Genomic DNA, 16,725 nt, shown 5'->3' on the forward strand with positions numbered 1-16,725 from the left:
TAAAACTCATTCATACCATTCATGGCCGGATCTCACCGGATCACAAGAGCAAGATCAATGGCCCCAGGACTGCCGGAAAAGCCAGGTCTTCACCACTTTGCGGAAGGCCAATAGGGTGGGGATGGTCCGGACCTCAGGAGGTAACTGGTTCCAGAGAGCTGGGGTAGCCACAGAAAAGGCCCTCCCCCACGGACCTGCCAGCCATCATTGTTTAGCTGACCTTGCCCAGAGGAGACCAACTCTGTGGGATCTTACCGGTTGCTGGGAGCTATGCGGTAGAAGGCGGTCTCGAAGATAACCTGGCCCTGAGCCATGTAGGGCTTTAAAGGTAATAACCAACACCTTGAATTGTGACCGGACAACAATAGGGAGCCAGTGCAGCTTGCGGAGAATTGGTGTAATGTGGGTATACCTAGGTGCACCCACGACAGCTCGCGCGGCTGCGTTCTGGACTAACTGTAGTCTCCAAACACTTTTCAAGAGTCACCCCATGTAGAGCCCTTTGCAATAATCTAACCATGAGGTGACAAGGGCATGAGTGACCGTGAGGAGAGCCTCCCAATCCAAGTAGGGTCTCAATTGTTGCACCAGGCGAACCTGTGCAAAGGTCCCCCTAGCCACAGCTTTCAGATATTGCTCTAATCTTAGCTTTGAGTCTAGGAGGACACCCAAGTTGCGAGCCAGTTCTGAGGGGGACAATTTGTCCCCCCCCCAGAACCAAGAATGGATAGTCAACATAGTCTTTAGGAGGCAATACCCACAGCCATTCGGTCTTGTCTGGGTTAACTCTGAGCCTGTCAATGTCAATAATATTGTATTCCTTAATAAAATCCATTCTTTAATCCATGTTAACGCCGCCGCTTGATAATACAATTCCCAATTCGGAAGGCCAAACCCACCTCTAATTCTTGCATCTTGTAGCATTTTTATATTAATCCTTACTCTCTTTCCTTGCCACACATATTTCCACATTATATTCTTCAATTCTTCAAAATATTTTTTCTCCAGTTTTATTGGTATAGTTTGAAATAAAAATTTCAAGCTTCTGCCAACCTAGCAGTTCGAAAGCACGTAAAAAATGCAAGTAGAAAAATAGGGAGCACCCTTGGTGGGAAGGTAACAGCCTTCCATGCATCTTTGGCATTTAGTCATGCCAGCCACATGACCACGGAGATGTTTTCGGACAGTGCTGGCTCTTCGGGTTTGAAATGGAGATGAGCACTGCCCCCTACAGTTGGGAATGACTAACCAATATGTGCAAGGTGTACCTTTACCTTTATTTCTGCCCAAACCAAGTGTGAGGGATAAAGGATTCAAGCTTTTCCATCTCCAATTACCTAATCAAAGATCAGGTCATTTCTGAGGCTGGTGCCTGGAGGGTTTGAGATCTTCCTGAACTAAATTCTCTCCAACAGACAATTCATTCTTCTTCTTCACTGATGGCACTTAGGGGTCTCCGGAATCTGAGGCAATCCCATCTCTGCCACCAATTGTTGAAAATTCCAGTTTCCTTCCTTCTTTCTTTCTTTTATTTTGAACCACCAATAAGTAGATTGATACAGACTTAATTTTCCAAAAATCACTGGAAACTTGAACAAGTGATTTCGGTTCTCTGTCTGCAGTTGCTGGGGAGACATTTTCCTTCAACAAAAGGAATGCTTACACATTTTTTTTCAAAAAGGAATTGTTTTCTATTTCTGCTCTCTATTTTTTGTAAGCTCGTTGTCCACACTACAGTCATGTGAAATATAACAGCTGTTTCATGCGATCGTCTGAGTTTCCTTTTTTCACTTTTTTAAAGCATTGTTTTACTATCTATTTGCCTGAACTGGTTGTAAAAAAATGCTTAAAAAGTAAAATTAAAAAAAAAGTTCCCACGATTGTGCGTCACTCAGCTGATCGTCGGAACTTTTCTTTTACATTTTTTAATACCGGTTTGGTGAACCAGTAGCATTTTTTATTACCGGTTCGGGTGAACCGACCTGAACTGGTACCATTTCACCCCTGGATTGTCCCCAAGTGGAGCCTTTGGGGCAAGTGGGAGCAGTGGCTGCAGGGGAGCATTTGGCTGGAGGGTCTGGTGGGGCCATGGGGGACCCTCAGGATGCATCTTCCTCAGAGTTGTAGAGAGTCGCCTACAGGGAGATGCAAATTGTATGTTTATAATCACCATTCACTTATGAATGGTAATGATAAAGTTTCCAGATTAAATTTAGCTGGTAGTCTAAATTTTTTTTCCAAGAGTTTATTCATGAAGATCAATGTGGCTTTTTACTTAAATGACAAAAGACAATGTGAGAACTGTGTTGGTTGTCATAGTACTTTTACAACAACATAACAAAAAACAAGCTGTATAGTTCTTCTTAGATGCAGAGAAAGCCTTTGATCATTTGCATTGGCCTTTTTTGCTTAATGTTCTTTAAGATATGAGTCTTGCTGAAAATTTTATTCAAGAAATTTAGTGTCATAACCATGTGATATCCAGAAGGGGACAAGTCAAGATTTTCCTTTGACCCCTTTGCTGCTTATTTTGGCTCTTGAAGTGTGAAGGGAGGAAAATGGGCCAGTCCTGCAGTCAGGGGAAGGTCCAGACGAGGGCTCTGCATTAGAGGCAGAGATGGGCCATCTGGGAGTGATGAGCGGACTCCGGAGCCTCCAGAAAGGAATAACAGAGAGGCAGAGGAACAGGAGGAGCCTGTTCCTAGTGCACGCATGTGAAGAGCTGCCAGAAGGCAAAAGCAGCTAAAGCAAAAAGGATGACTCAGGAGTAAGGCCAGGAGATGATTGGCCCCTTAATTTGGACTAAACTGAAAATGAAGTAACTCTCAGCTGTTCCAATAAAACAGGTTTGTTTAGGACTGATTGTGTCTGGTAATAACTACTTGGGCCTAGGTCACAACAATTGGTGTCACGGGGAAAAAAGATCTATTAGCTCTATATCTTTTTTCATATTTATACAATGATATAATCCAAAAATATTCAGTGTCCTCAACCTTGGAGCCCCAAGAGATGGCATCTGGCAAAGAAGAGTTTGAGGGGTTTTTTAAGTGGGTTTTTTAGTGTGTTTTTAACAAAAATTTTAATGGGTTCGGGGGGGATTAGGGTGGGTTCTGGGGGAAATCCACCGGGTTCAAGACCAGCCTCAGCGGAGGGCTGCCACACTAGTGATGCAAAATCGGAGGTCGGGGAGGGGGTTGGAGTTCGACTCAAAGAGGGCTGTTCCATCAGTATAGTGAGTGGGAGGGGCAGATATGGCGGAAGCTGGGGACCACATCATGTTCGGGAAATGCACACTCGCTATCTTAGAGCGATTGCACACTCTGGTCCCCAATGCTTTTCTCATTCCCCAGGCTGTCCAGATTCTCAGGGCCAGAGCCTTCGGCTGATGTTATGCAATGCCAGGTCCATTGTTAATAAAGCCCCCCTCATTCACGATCTTATTCAGGAGGGGGAGGCGGACCTAGCGGGCATTACGGAGATCTGGTTGGGCCTGGAGGGGGAGTTCCCCTCGTAGATATATGCCCACCAGACTTCCGTGCATTTCATCAGCCGAGGGCTCAGGGAAGGGGCGGGGGGGGGGGGGTTGCGGTTATTATAAAGGAAGGTCTGGATCCAAGGGAGACCACTGTCCCACAGATAGCCGGATGTGAGTCCCTCTTTGTGAAGTGGGGTCGTGGAGTACAGATGGGCTTGTTGGTCACATACCTGGCTCCCTGCCATGTGGCAATGGCCCTGCCCGAACTGCTTAATGTCATAGCCGAGGTGGTGGTTGATACCCCCAGACTTGCTGTCATGGGAGATTTCAACCTGCCATCTATCGGTGAAACGTCTGAGGTGGCTCGAGAGTTCATGGCTTCCATGACGGCCATGGACCTTGCTCAGTTAATTCATGACCCCACTCACACAGGTGGACACACTCTGGACTTAGTTTTTGTCTCTGGTCAGTGGTTGAGTGGCCTTGATATAGGGGATATAGCCATCGAACCCTTGTCATGGTCTGACCACTCGCTCCTTCAACTGGACTTTCTAACCGCTGCACCCCGCTGCAGGGAGGCAGGACCGACCAGGTTGTTCTGCCCCAGGTGCCTGATGGATCCTGATAGGTTCCAGATGGAGCTTGGGCCTTTTCCTGAGACTCTGGCTCATGACTCGGCTGAAGACCTGGTGGCCGCCTGGGATAGTGCAGCTGCCGGGGCCTTGGATCGTGTCGTGCCTTTGCGGCCTCTGACCCGGCACTGAACTCACCTAGCTCCTTGGTTCTCCGAGGAGCTGAGGGAGATGAAGCGCTGGAAAAGGCACCTGGAGAATAGTTGGAGGACCAGCCGCTCCGAATCTGACTGAACACGGGTGAGGTCTCACATTAAGACCTACCTAGTGGTGATAAAAGCGGTGAAATCTAGCTATTTTGCCACTCTTATCGTGTCATCAGATAATCGCCTGGCCGCCCTGTTTAGGGTGATCCGCTCCCTCCTCCATCTGGAAGCGCGGGATGACCCCTTGCAGGGGCGAGCCGAGGATTTTGTGCAGTATCTGTATGACAAAATCACTTAGATTCGGGAAGGGCTGGCCTCTGACTGGGTATGTCCAGACGGGATGACTGAGGCAGGTCTTGAGAGCGTTCTGGGAGGAGTTTGATCCTGTGGCTCCTGAGGACATGGACAGGATCCTGGGACGGCTGAACGCGACCACATGTTTATTGGACCCATGTCCCTCCTGGTTGGTACTGGCTTCCTGGGAGGTTACATGAGGCTGGCTCCAGAGGATTGTTAACGCTTCTCTGAGTGAGGGGGTCCTGCCGGCCGCTTTGAAAGAAGCCCTCTCTGGATCCGGCTGTTTTGGCTAACTATTGTCCAGTCTCCAACCTTCGCTTCGTTGCGAAGGTTGTTGAGGGTGTGGTGGCGCAGCAGCTTCCCCGGTACCTGGATGAAGCTGTCTATCTGTGCCCCGGCCTGGGCACAGCATGGAAACGGCATTGGTCGCGTTGGTGGATGATCTCTGGAGGGCTCGGGATAGGGGTTGCTCCTCTATCCTGGTCCTGTTAGACCTCTCAGCGGCTTTTCATACCATCAATCATGGTATCATGTTGCACCGGTTGGAGGGGCTGGGGGTGGGGGGCACCGTTCTGCGGTGGTTCTCCTCCTACCTCTCTGACCAGTCGCAATCTGTGTTGACAGGGGGGCAGCGGTCGACCCCAAGGCACCTTGCTTGTGGGTCCTCTCGCCCCTTCTGTTCAACATTTATGTAAAGCCGCTGGGTGAGATCATCTGTGGCTTTGGGGTGGAGTTCCATCAGTACGCTGATGACACCCATCTGTACATCTCTACCCCAGGCAACCCCAACAATGCCCTTGAAGTGATGTCCCAGTGCCTGGAGGCCGTGTGGGCCTGGATGGGGAGAAACAGGCTCCGACTCAACCCTTCCAAGACCGAGTGGCTGTGGCTTCCGGTGTCCCGATATAGCCAGCTGGTGCCATCGCTGGCTATTGGGGGCGAATTACTCGCCCCCACAGAGAGGGCTCGCAACTTGGGCATCCTCCTGGATGCACGGCTGTCTTTTGAAGATCATTTGACTGCCGTGGCCAGGGGGGCTTTTTATCAGGTTCGCCTGATACGCCAGTTGCGCCCCTTTCTAGATCAGGACTCCCTACGCACAGTCACTCAGGCACTCGTCACCTCCTGCCTGGACTACTGCAACGCTCTCTACATGGGGCTCCCCCTGGGGTGCACCCGGAGGCTCCAGCTGATCCAGAATGCGACCGCTCGGGGGATTATGGGAGCGACGGGGCGCTCCCATGTGACACCTCTCCTGCGTGAGCTGCACTGGCTCCCAGTGGTCTTCCGGGTGCATTTCAAGGTGTTGGTGACCACCTGTTGTGGCCCCGCCCTCTGAGCCTGTCCCATCGGAGGAAGAAAGCTCCGAGCATGAGGAAGAGGAGTCAGCCAGGCCTCCCTCTCCAGGCCCCTCCCCTCTGGCATTGTTTCAAGTGCCGGCCGAGGGAGAGGAAACAGCTGCTTCGGATCAGAGTGATAATGACACATCATTCCTGGACGCACGCCTCCGAAGGCGTGATAAACGTTTGCAGCAGCTTGGGAGGCATGCTAGGGATTAGAACTGAGTCACTGGACCACACCCCAGAGACCACACCCCAGAGACTATATAATAGAGAGTGGTGGTCAAGGATCTTTTGTGACGAACAAAGCAAAACCTTGGACAGTCACTAAAGCCTCGTCAGGAACTGCTGGGAGGAATATTATTTCTGTTTGGACTTTCTTGAACGTTCGTATCTTATCTGTCTGTTTGTGAAAATAAAGTAACTTGGCAGACGGTGTGTCTATCGCTGCCAAGTCGGAGATAAGAACTGGGTGCGTTCCAAAGTGTTTCCTTAACCCTCGACTGGCTGTGTGTGTGTGTGTGGGGACGGGGACAGATCATCTTGTTCGTCACCCCATACTCCATCGTTAACCCACGATGGACCAACAGCTGCAGCAGCAGTTACAGCAGATACTGCAGGCCAATCAGCTTCTGCAACAGCAAGTAGCACAGCTAACTGCCCAACTTGCTTTGGGAAATGCTCCTGCAGCTCCCCCTCCTCCCCCTCCCCGTCCGAGATGCCCAGTGAACATGCCAGATAGGTTTTCTGGGCAGCAGGAGATGTTTCCGGCCTTCTTGGGACAATGCCAACTGTTTATGGCAATGAGGCCGGAGGATTTTCCGGATGACCGGGCTCGGGTGGCATTTGTTATCAGCTCCCTCTCGGGCACTGCCGCCCGATGGGCCACGCCCCTGTTGTTGCAAGATAGCCCCTTGCTCCTGGACTTTCAGGGCTTTTTACAACACCTGCGCACCATGTTTGAGGACCCCCTCCAGGTGCAGACGGCAGCGAGGCGCATCAAGGACCTCCGCCAAGGCAAGCGCCCCCTGCAGGACTATATTTCAGAGTTCCGACTGCTAGGCCAGGATTCGGCTTGGAATGAGGTGGCGCTGATGGACGCCTTCCAGGACGGCCTTTCCGACGAGATGCAGGACGAGCTGGTTCGTGTGGAGGCGCCAATGACCCTCGACGCGCTGGTGTCCCAATGCCTGCGTATCGACGCCCGCTTGCAACGGCGACGGCCCCGTCGGGCTCTTCCGGAACCATCGACAGCGTCGGCACCCCCGCGTTTCGCACCGACAGCGCTCCGGACCGCACAGCGTTTTGTGGCGACGGCTGAGGAGCCTATGGAGCTCGGAGCAGCCAGACCTCAACTGACAGCCCAGGAGCGGATGCGGAGACGTCAAGGGGGGTTGTGCCTCTATTGCGGCGAGGCGGGACATTTTGCCGCCTCGTGTCCCCGGAAGCGGAGTGGACCGCTCATGCCTGTTCCGGAGTCTCAGCGTGACCTGCCAGGAAACGGGCCAGGCCTGGCCTAGGGGAAACTCTGGGTCAGGCACGTGACCATGCTCCGCCAGAGTCGGCGGCTGTGGACTGTGAGCCCCCTCGGCACCTGATTTTGAACACCCGGGTGTTGTTGGCTAACCGGTCGGAGGGGCTCCAAGCGCACGCGCTGGTGGACTCGGGGGCCACCACGAACTTTATGGACCAGGCCTTTGTGGCCCATTACAAAGTCCCCTTGGTTCCAGTGGACCCTCCGTTGAGGGTTGAAACTATAGATGGGTGGGAACTCGTGGCGGGGCCCATCAAAACCGCTACCCAGCCCTTGCGCCTCGCCATTGGAAACCACGAGGAGGCGATCCAGTTTTACGTAACGGCAGATCTGCACTTTCCCTTGGTCCTGGGGATGGCCTGGCTTCGGGCGCACGACCCTCAGGTGGCGTGGTCGAGAAATGCCATCTCGTTCCCGAGCCTGCAGTGTGTCGACCACCTTCGCCACACCTGCGCCGGCCAGGACGTCTCTGCCCCAAACGTCTCCTTGCCTCCGGAGCTGACGCCCTTCGCCGACGTGTTCAGCGAGAAGGAGGCGGACCGCTTGCCCCCGCACCGACCCTACGACTGTGCGGTGGACCTAATGCCCAACGCGCCCCTGCCATCGGGACGCCTGTACTCCATGTCGGAGCCCGAGCTGGCCGCCTTACGGGACTTTCTGGAAAAGAACCTGGCCCGTGGGTTCATCCGGCCTTCGACCTCCCCGCTCTCGGCCCCGGTCCTCTTCGTTAAAAAGAAGACGGGGGACTTGCGCCTGTGTTGCGACTACCGGCGCTTGAATGCCATCACAGTGCGAAATCGCTACCCCCTGCCGCTGATCCCGGAGCTGATGGAGAGGTTGCGGGAGGCCTCGATCTTCACTAAACTCGATCTCCGAGGGGCTTACAACCTGGTGCGCGTGAGAGAGGGGGATGAGTGGAAGACGGCGTTCGGCACGCGGTACGGACACTTCGAGTATACCGTCATGCCGTTCGGGTTGACCAACGCCCCCGCGGTCTTCCAGCACTTGATGAACGATGTGTTCCGGGACATGCTGGATCGGTTCGTGGTGATCTACTTGGATGACATTTTGATCTATTCCCAGACCCCGGAAAGTCACCTCCAGCATGTCCGCCAGGTCCTGCAGCGCCTGCGGGAGCACCAGCTCTATGCGAAGTTGGAGAAATGCTACTTCTTCCAGACTTCCATAGAGTTCCTCGGGCACATCATCACCCCCGAGGGCATCGCGATGGACCCGCACAAGGTGGAGGCCTTGCGCAGTTGGGAACCCCCGCGTCGGGTGAAGGACGTCCAGCGTCTGTTGGGATTCGCCAACTACTATCGGACCTTCATCCCGGGCTTCGCCACCCTGACCTTGCCGTTGACCCAGCTCCTTCGGAAGAAGGTACCATTCCAGTGGGGGCCCCCGCAGCAGCAGGCCTTCGAGGTCCTCAAGCAGGCCTTCCTCACGGAGCCAGTCCTGAGGCACCCCAATCCACACCGTCCGTTCGTGGTGGAGACGGACGCGTCCAACGTGGCGATTGGGGCGGTGCTGCTACAGGCTCCGGTGGATGGCGGCACTCTTTTTCCCTGCGCATACTACTCCCGGAAACTCAACCCTTCCGAGCGCAACTACACCATCTGGGAAAAGGAGTTGCTGGCCATCAAGGCCACGTTCGAGGCTTGGCGACATCACCTCGAGGCGGCCCGACACCAGGTGGAGGTGCGGACGGACCATCGGAACCTGGAGCACCTCACCACGGCACGGAAGTTGAACCAGCGGCAGATCCGGTGGTCGTTGTTTTTCGCCCGGTTCAACTTCCACGTCACCTACATTCCGAGCAACCTCAACCAGAGGGCGGACGCGCTATCCCGTAAGCCGGAATACTTTTGCCCCAAGGACTCCCTTCCCCCCCGGACGGTGCTGCCAGCGGACTCCTTGGCCGCGGTCCAGGAACCGGTGGACCTGCGTGCTCAGGTGCTGGAAGCGCAGCGACGGGACGACTGGTCGCAGCAGCGGAGAGCGGACGTCGGCCCCGCGTCCCCATGGACCGTGGAGGAGGGCTTGCTCAGACATCGGGGTCGGCTGTACGTGCCCACGAGTCCGCTCCGAGCCCTCGTCATGAACCAGTGTCATGACAACCCCGCGGCGGGGCACTTCGGCTTCTTTAAGACTTTGAACCTGGTGACGCGGACTTTTTGGTGGCCTCGGGTACGGCACGACGTGCACGCCTACGTGATGTCCTGTGTGACGTGCCGACAGGTCAAAGCCGCGTCCGGCCCCCCTCCCGGACTCCTCCAGCCGCTACCGACACCGGAGAGACCGTGGGGAGCCATCTCCATGGACTTCCTGACAGACCTGCCCCTGTCCGCTATGTACACGACCGTCCTCGTGGTGGTGGATGCGCTCACAAAGATGGCACATTTCATCCCGTGCCGCGGCCTGCCCTCGGCCCGCACCACGGCTCGCCTGTTCCTGCAACATATCTTCCGCCTCCACAGCCTGCCGGACCGGGTGGTTTCGGACCGCGGGGCCCAGTTCACGGCTCGCTTCTGGAAAAGCCTGATGGCCGCGCTGGAGGTGCAGGTGTGCCTGTAATCGTCGCACCATCCGGAGACTGACGGGGGCACGGAGAAGGTCATCGGCATACTGGAGCAGTACCTCCGCTGTTTTGTCAACCAGCAGCAGGACAACTGGGCCGAGTACCTTCCCCTGGCGGAGTTCGCTTTTAATAACTCCCAACACACCTCCACCCAGATGACCCCGTTCCATGCCAACGTCGGATACCATCCACGGCTTTTCCCGTTGACCATCATGGACTCCCCTGTTCCCGAGACCCGGGACTTCCTCTCGGAGCTGCAGGCAGTGCAGCAACTGGTGCGGCGGCAGCTGATCCGGGCGAAAGAGGATTATAAACGGTTCGCCGATCGCGCCCGCCGGGCGACGCCACCGCTGGAAGTAGGAGATCGGGTGTGGTTGTCCACGAAACACCTCCCCACGGACCGGCCGGTGAAGAAACTGGCCCAACGCTTTATCGGTCCCTTCCCTATCGAGGCGGTCATCAATCTGGTGGCCTACCGGTTGACTCTACCCCGCTCCATGCGGCTCCACCCTGTTTTTCATCGGTCCCTCCTGGTCCCTGAGGCCCCCGCGAGCCATCTCCGCCGCCCGCCGCCGCCTGCCCCCCCAGCCGCAGCCGACGAGGACGATGCCTCAACGTACGAGGTGGACAGTATCCGGGACTCCCGTTGGCTGAAGGGGCGCTTCCAATACCTCATTGCCTGGAAGGGGTACGGGCCCGAGGATTTCACCTGGGTGGACGCGTCTGCCGTTCAGGCCCCTGACCTGGTGCGGGCTTTCCACGAACAGTTCCCGTCCCGACCCCATCCCGACCGTCAGACCCGGGGGAAGGGCCCTGCGGTGGGGGATAGTGTTGTGGCCCCGCCCTCTGAGCCTGTCCCATCGGAGGAAGAAAGCTCCGAGCATGAGGAAGAGGAGTCAGCCAGGCCTCCCTCTCCAGGCCCCTCCCCTCTGGCATTGTTTCAAGTGCCGGCCGAGGGAGAGGAAACAGCTGCTTCGGATCAGAGTGATAATGACACATCATTCCTGGACGCACGCCTCCGAAGGCGTGATAAACGTTTGCAGCAGCTTGGGAGGCGTGCTAGGGATTAGAACTGAGTCACTGGACCACACCCCAGAGACCACACCCCAGAGACTATATAATAGAGAGTGGTGGTCAAGGATCTTTTGTGACGAACAAAGCAAAACCTTGGACAGTCACTAAAGCCTCATCCGGAACTGCTGGGAGGAATATTATTTCTGTTTGGACTTTCTTGAACGTTCGTATCTTATCTGTCTGTTTGTGAAAATAAAGTAACTTGGCAGACGGTGTGTCTATCACTGCCAAGTCGGAGATAAGAACTGGGTGCGTTCCAAAGTGTTTCCTTAACCCTCGACTGGCTGTGTGTGTGTGTGGGGACGGGGACAGATCACCACCTTCAAAGTGCTCCATGGCTTAGGGCTGGGGTATTTACGAGACCGCCTTCTGCCACCAATAGCCTCCCACCGGCCAGTACGCTCGCGCAGAGTGGGCCTCCTCAGGGTGCCGTCTGCCAGACAGTGTTGGCTGGCGACCCCCAGGGGGAGAACCTTCTCTGTGGAGGCGCCCACCCTCTGGAACAACCTTCCCCCAGAGATACGTACAATATCAGACCTCCGGATTTTTCGTTCGGCCCTGAAAACTTATTTATTTCAACTAGCCGGGCTGGCTTGATCTCACAGTTTTGGGTTGAATTTTAATTGATTTTAAATTGGGTTTGTTTTAAATCGCGGCCAAAAATATTTAATCATTTTAAACTGTTTTTAAATTTTGTATGTTCTGTTTTTATTTCGGCTGTTCACCACCCTGAGTCCTATTAGAGAAGAGCGGTATATAAATTGAAATAAATAAATAAATAAAATAAAATAAAATAAAATAAAATAAAATAAAATAAAATAAAATAAAATAAACCTAGAGTGGCACCAAACTTCATGTTTCTGGGTGACCTTACTCAGCAGTCTCTGGAGAAAAGAGTCCATATTGAAGGATAGCAGAAATCAAATACATAGGTGTTGAAATCCTGCATTTCCCTCCAGCATCCTTTTCTGGACAGGACCTGTCAGGAAAGACCACAACCATTAAAGAACACTGCCCTCAGGGGTATGTCTGTAATTTTTCACAAACATGCTGTATATCAGGAATAAGTTCAGGGTCCCCAGAGGAAAAGTTGCTTCTCACTGTAATTATCACCATCCTGCTCTTTGAGATGTCTCATTCTATTTCTCTAGTGACTGCCTTTGATGTAAACATTAGTCTGAATCACTGTGGAGGGTATCCTGCATCAGAAAAGGATAAATGCATTAGGTGACACTGTGTTATGTGAATTTTAGGACAGGCAGGGGCTGTGCTATTAAATGTCCTTTTCTCTCCTTTCCAGGTGAAGCATGATTTGTCTCTTTTAATTCTTCAGGGCTTTTAATTCTTCAACTCTTCTTGTTCTTGTTTAGAAACAGGAAGGGAATTGATTCAGCCCCATGAATTATGAACCTCCTACTTCTGCTTTTGATGCTACTGCTTCCCCAGCCGATCTCTGGGAAGCTTAGAATGAAATGTCCACTGACTCTGGAACACCAGGATGGAGAAAAACCATGGAGCTATTACAGACCAGGAGACCATCTCATTGCTGTTATCACCAGTGGAACAAAAATATCTCCTCTAATGTTCCCTTTCAATGCAGCTCCTTCTAGTCAGTCTAATTCGTAAGTCATTCAGGATAATGGCGTTGCATTCCCTCCATTTATAATTCTAACACCTCATTTTTTCCCTCCTTATTCCACTTATTCCAGATGGATATGGCAGCACCTCTCCTGTCTAATTTCCTAAATCATTTAGATTTCCATGCTTTCTTTGTCTTATTTTGAGGAACAGATTCAAATCCAAAGATGGAACAGAAAAATAATATGAAACAAGTCCACATTATTTTCCTCTGCCTGTTCAATCTTGAATTCATGACTTGAATACTGATTTTTGTTTAAATTAGCGATTCTTGTAGTTTTCCCCTGCCCAGCTCAGTTCAAATACAACTACTCATTGATATTTACTTCCAGATCCTTATAGAAATACAGGATAACTTATTTTTAGAATCGGTTTCTGCGTCACTTTTGAAACATCCTCTTCCTTTTATGGTGGTTCTACTCTAATTATTCAATTATTTTGAATCCTGATTATTGGACAGATGAATATTAGTACTGCCCCAAAGAATAGTGTATTTGCGATTCTTATCCCATGTGGAGGACTGTATCAATTCCATCTTCCCAATGTTCATTAAAATTGAATGAAGATGGGTGAGTATCATTTGTTTCTGCGTTTGGAGTCAGTAATGGCTTAAGACTCTGTAGGCTTCTAAAGAGAAAGTGGTTTAGATTGAAAAGAAGTATATTGCTGGTTCTGTTGATGATAATGACATGATCATATTTACAGCAGTTTGTTCATTTTTACAAGAGTTTATCTAATGCTCATTGAAAAATGCTATGCTTTATTTTGGTTAGTCAAGCAAAAGTATATCAAAAATATAAAATATATTTTGCTATTAATGATGATGGTAATGGTGATGATAAAAATGAACATTCTTTTACAGTAGCATATCTTCTGATCGGTCTAAAATCCTCCGCTTTATTTTCGCTATTCAAGTGGTCAATAAGAATTCCCAGCTCCTGCAAAATCTCACACTTGGCTTTGACATCCATGACAACTATATGAACACTATTGGCACTTCAGATGCCTTGCTGGACATGCTCTCCACTGGAGAAGCCAATGTTCCCAACTACAGCTGTGGCAGGAAGGACCACCTTTTGGCTCTTGTTGATGCAGCTGTCAGGGACATCTCCATCCAGATGTCAACATTAGCAGACACCTTCAAAGTCCCACAGGTTTGTGTGTGTGCCTTTCTATCTAGTATAAAGAGTGAATCGGTAGGTTGGGTAAGCAATAAATTCAACCATATCCATTCTAGGGCATTCAAGAGTTGCTTTCCTCTGTGGCCAGTGTAGGTATATTGTCTAGTGATGGATGGGATTGATACTGGGGAGGGGAAAAGCAGCAAAGCAGCCCTATCATCTCATGACACCATCTCCGTTGCTTTGGGGGCTTCTACTGCACACCTGTGAAAATAAGGAGAAGGTCAAAATCCTTATATTAAAACAACATATAACCTTTGTGGACAGAATTTAAAAATCTGACATAAAATATGGCTCTTTATTTGAACAAAACAATTCAGTGGAATTTGCAAATGTGGGTCTGATTTCAGAAAAAAAGGGAGTAATCAAGAAATATCATTTGCATTCTTTATTCTGATTTTTTTTTTAATTACTTCCTTTCTTTTCTTGTATTTTTTATCTGGTCTTGCTAATATTCTGTCTGTAATATTAGCTAATCAGGAATACAATATTCTAATACCTTGATGAGGAAAAAGTTGGATTTATTGAAAGAATGACGGCATTGTTCATTGCTTTTTCAGATCACTTATAACATTGTTTCAGCGGCTCTGAGTGATAAAAGTCAATTCTCATTTTTTTACCGGATGCTCCCCAAAGAAGGGATCCACTACCCAGGAATTGTCCAACTGCTCCTCCATTTCAGATGGACCTTGATTGGTCTCTTTGCTTCAGACACAGAGAAGGGAGAGAATTCCATGAGGGCTTTGAGTCCTATGCTGGTCAGGAATGGAATTTGTGCTGTTATATCAGAACAAATTTCACCCGCTGGACATACAGCACCCCTCAGGGTTGCCATTTCCAAGTGGAGACAAGTCAATGTCTTTGTTCACATCGTAGAATATTTTTCTGTTTGGGACAGAATTCATCTTTTCCATTCAACACTTAAAAGTTTGCCAGAACCCATTGAAGGGAAAGTCTGGATAATTGCAGTCCTTGGGGAAAGGCAAATAAAAAGACACATATTCCTGAAATATATCCATAGTGTTTGGATCTACAGTTTCCAGTTGAAAAAAAGACCAAAGGACAGTTCCTTTGAACCAGATCTCTATGTGCAACCACAGTTCGGAGATCAATCTTTTCTCTGTTCTTTTTCAGAAGACATCATTTCTGTCAAAGGCCGGAGAAGATGCACTCAGAAATCTCCACTGAAGACCAAAGTGGAAAGAAATTGGCTCTTGTACCTAGGTAACTACCATGTTTACGCTTTGATTAATACTCTGGCCCATGCCTTGAATGCTGCGTATTCCTCCATATCCAAGAGGAGAAGAAAAGAGGGAGAAGAGAAGCTGGGGACTCAAAGGCTGCAGCCATGGCAGGTATGGGGTCCTGACAAAGATCCATCAAAGTTACTTTCTTTGTATAAGGAATACAAAGGGGAAAAGGAAACTATCTCAACCTTTTTGTGCTTCAAAAGGCCAACAAGTCTGACTAATCCAATCACTTGTGGATAATTTTCCAAAGAGCGGGTACCATGACATTTATATTTTGATATTAAACAGTTAATTTTATAAAATATGTATGCATTTGAAGTAAATTCCTATCTTTATGAATTTGTGATTAGCATTTTAGAATTGTATGTTCATACATTTGAAGGGGACCCTAGCACCGTTATGGCGAACCTATGGCACGCGTGTCAGAGGTGGCACTCAGAGTCCTCTCTGTGGGCATGCACACTGTTGGCAGTTGCTCTTCGGGTTTCTGGCTCACAGCTAGTCTTCGTGCATGCCAGAAACCCCAATACCAGCTGGCCAGTGCACATGTGCTTGGTGGAAACCCCAAAACCAGGTGACCGCCGCTTGTGTATGCCGGCCAGCTGGTCTTCGGGTTTCTAGAGCTGTGGCGCATGCTCTGATTTGGGCACTTGGTGCCAAAAAGGTTCACCATCACTGATACAGCATAACCCTTTCTGTCTGCAGGAATCCCAGTTAAATCTTCTCTAAGTGATGGCTGTTTTGCATTAAAACAATCAGTGAAGGGGAAACTTCTCTGGTTCACGGGATCAGCTGTAAAATTGTTCCTCCTTTTAGGATGGTTTTCATTCAGCCAGAATCTCTCCTTGTTTTCAAGGGCTTCATCAATTATCTTTTCATTTGTTTGTTCAATTTATTTGTGATCCAGTCTAGAATGCTCCCTATACCCTACCAATTTCATCAATTATTTATTTTATCAATATTTATATGATTGACAAATTTTGCTGAACCTTTCTTTTGCCCTTTTGAGGACAGTGATAACACTTGTTGTCCCAACTCAAGTGAGACAACTGTAGCAGAAAGACTCAAATCTGAAAACAACAACAACAACGTGTGATAGAAAAACCAAGGTTTCTGCTTTTAACATTCCTGGATATTTCTCTTCTAGTTCCATCCATTTCTGAAGAAGAACGAGTTTTGCAATCTTTCCAACTTGAAACTGTACTTGGACCAAAATGGTGATGTGACAGCAGATTTGAACATCGTAAGCTTTATAGTTCAGTCCAGGGAGGATCCCGTTAGAAAGCAAGTGGGGAGTTTTGAAAGAGAGAGACTTATTATCAATCCAGATGCTCTTTCACAGCTAAAGTTGCTCAATAAGGTGGGTGAAACATTGGTGTCTTTTCTCTGTTTTCCAAAGCCTTGAGAGACTTTTCAAGTGGCTAAGCTTATGCACCAATACAGTGAGAATTGAATGTGGGGAATTTTATACATAATCAAAATCATCCTTATAATACTTCTTAATCTTCCTATTTTTTCCAATATTTATCTCTTTTGTGTAATCCTTTATCCCAAATTTATCATTTTTCTCCATATCT

This window comes from Pituophis catenifer, unplaced genomic scaffold, assembly GCF_029215685.1.
Source record: "Pituophis catenifer annectens isolate HBS135680 unplaced genomic scaffold, rPitCat1.0.hap2 SCAF_2, whole genome shotgun sequence".
In the NCBI taxonomy this organism is placed as follows: Eukaryota; Metazoa; Chordata; class Lepidosauria; order Squamata; family Colubridae; genus Pituophis; species Pituophis catenifer.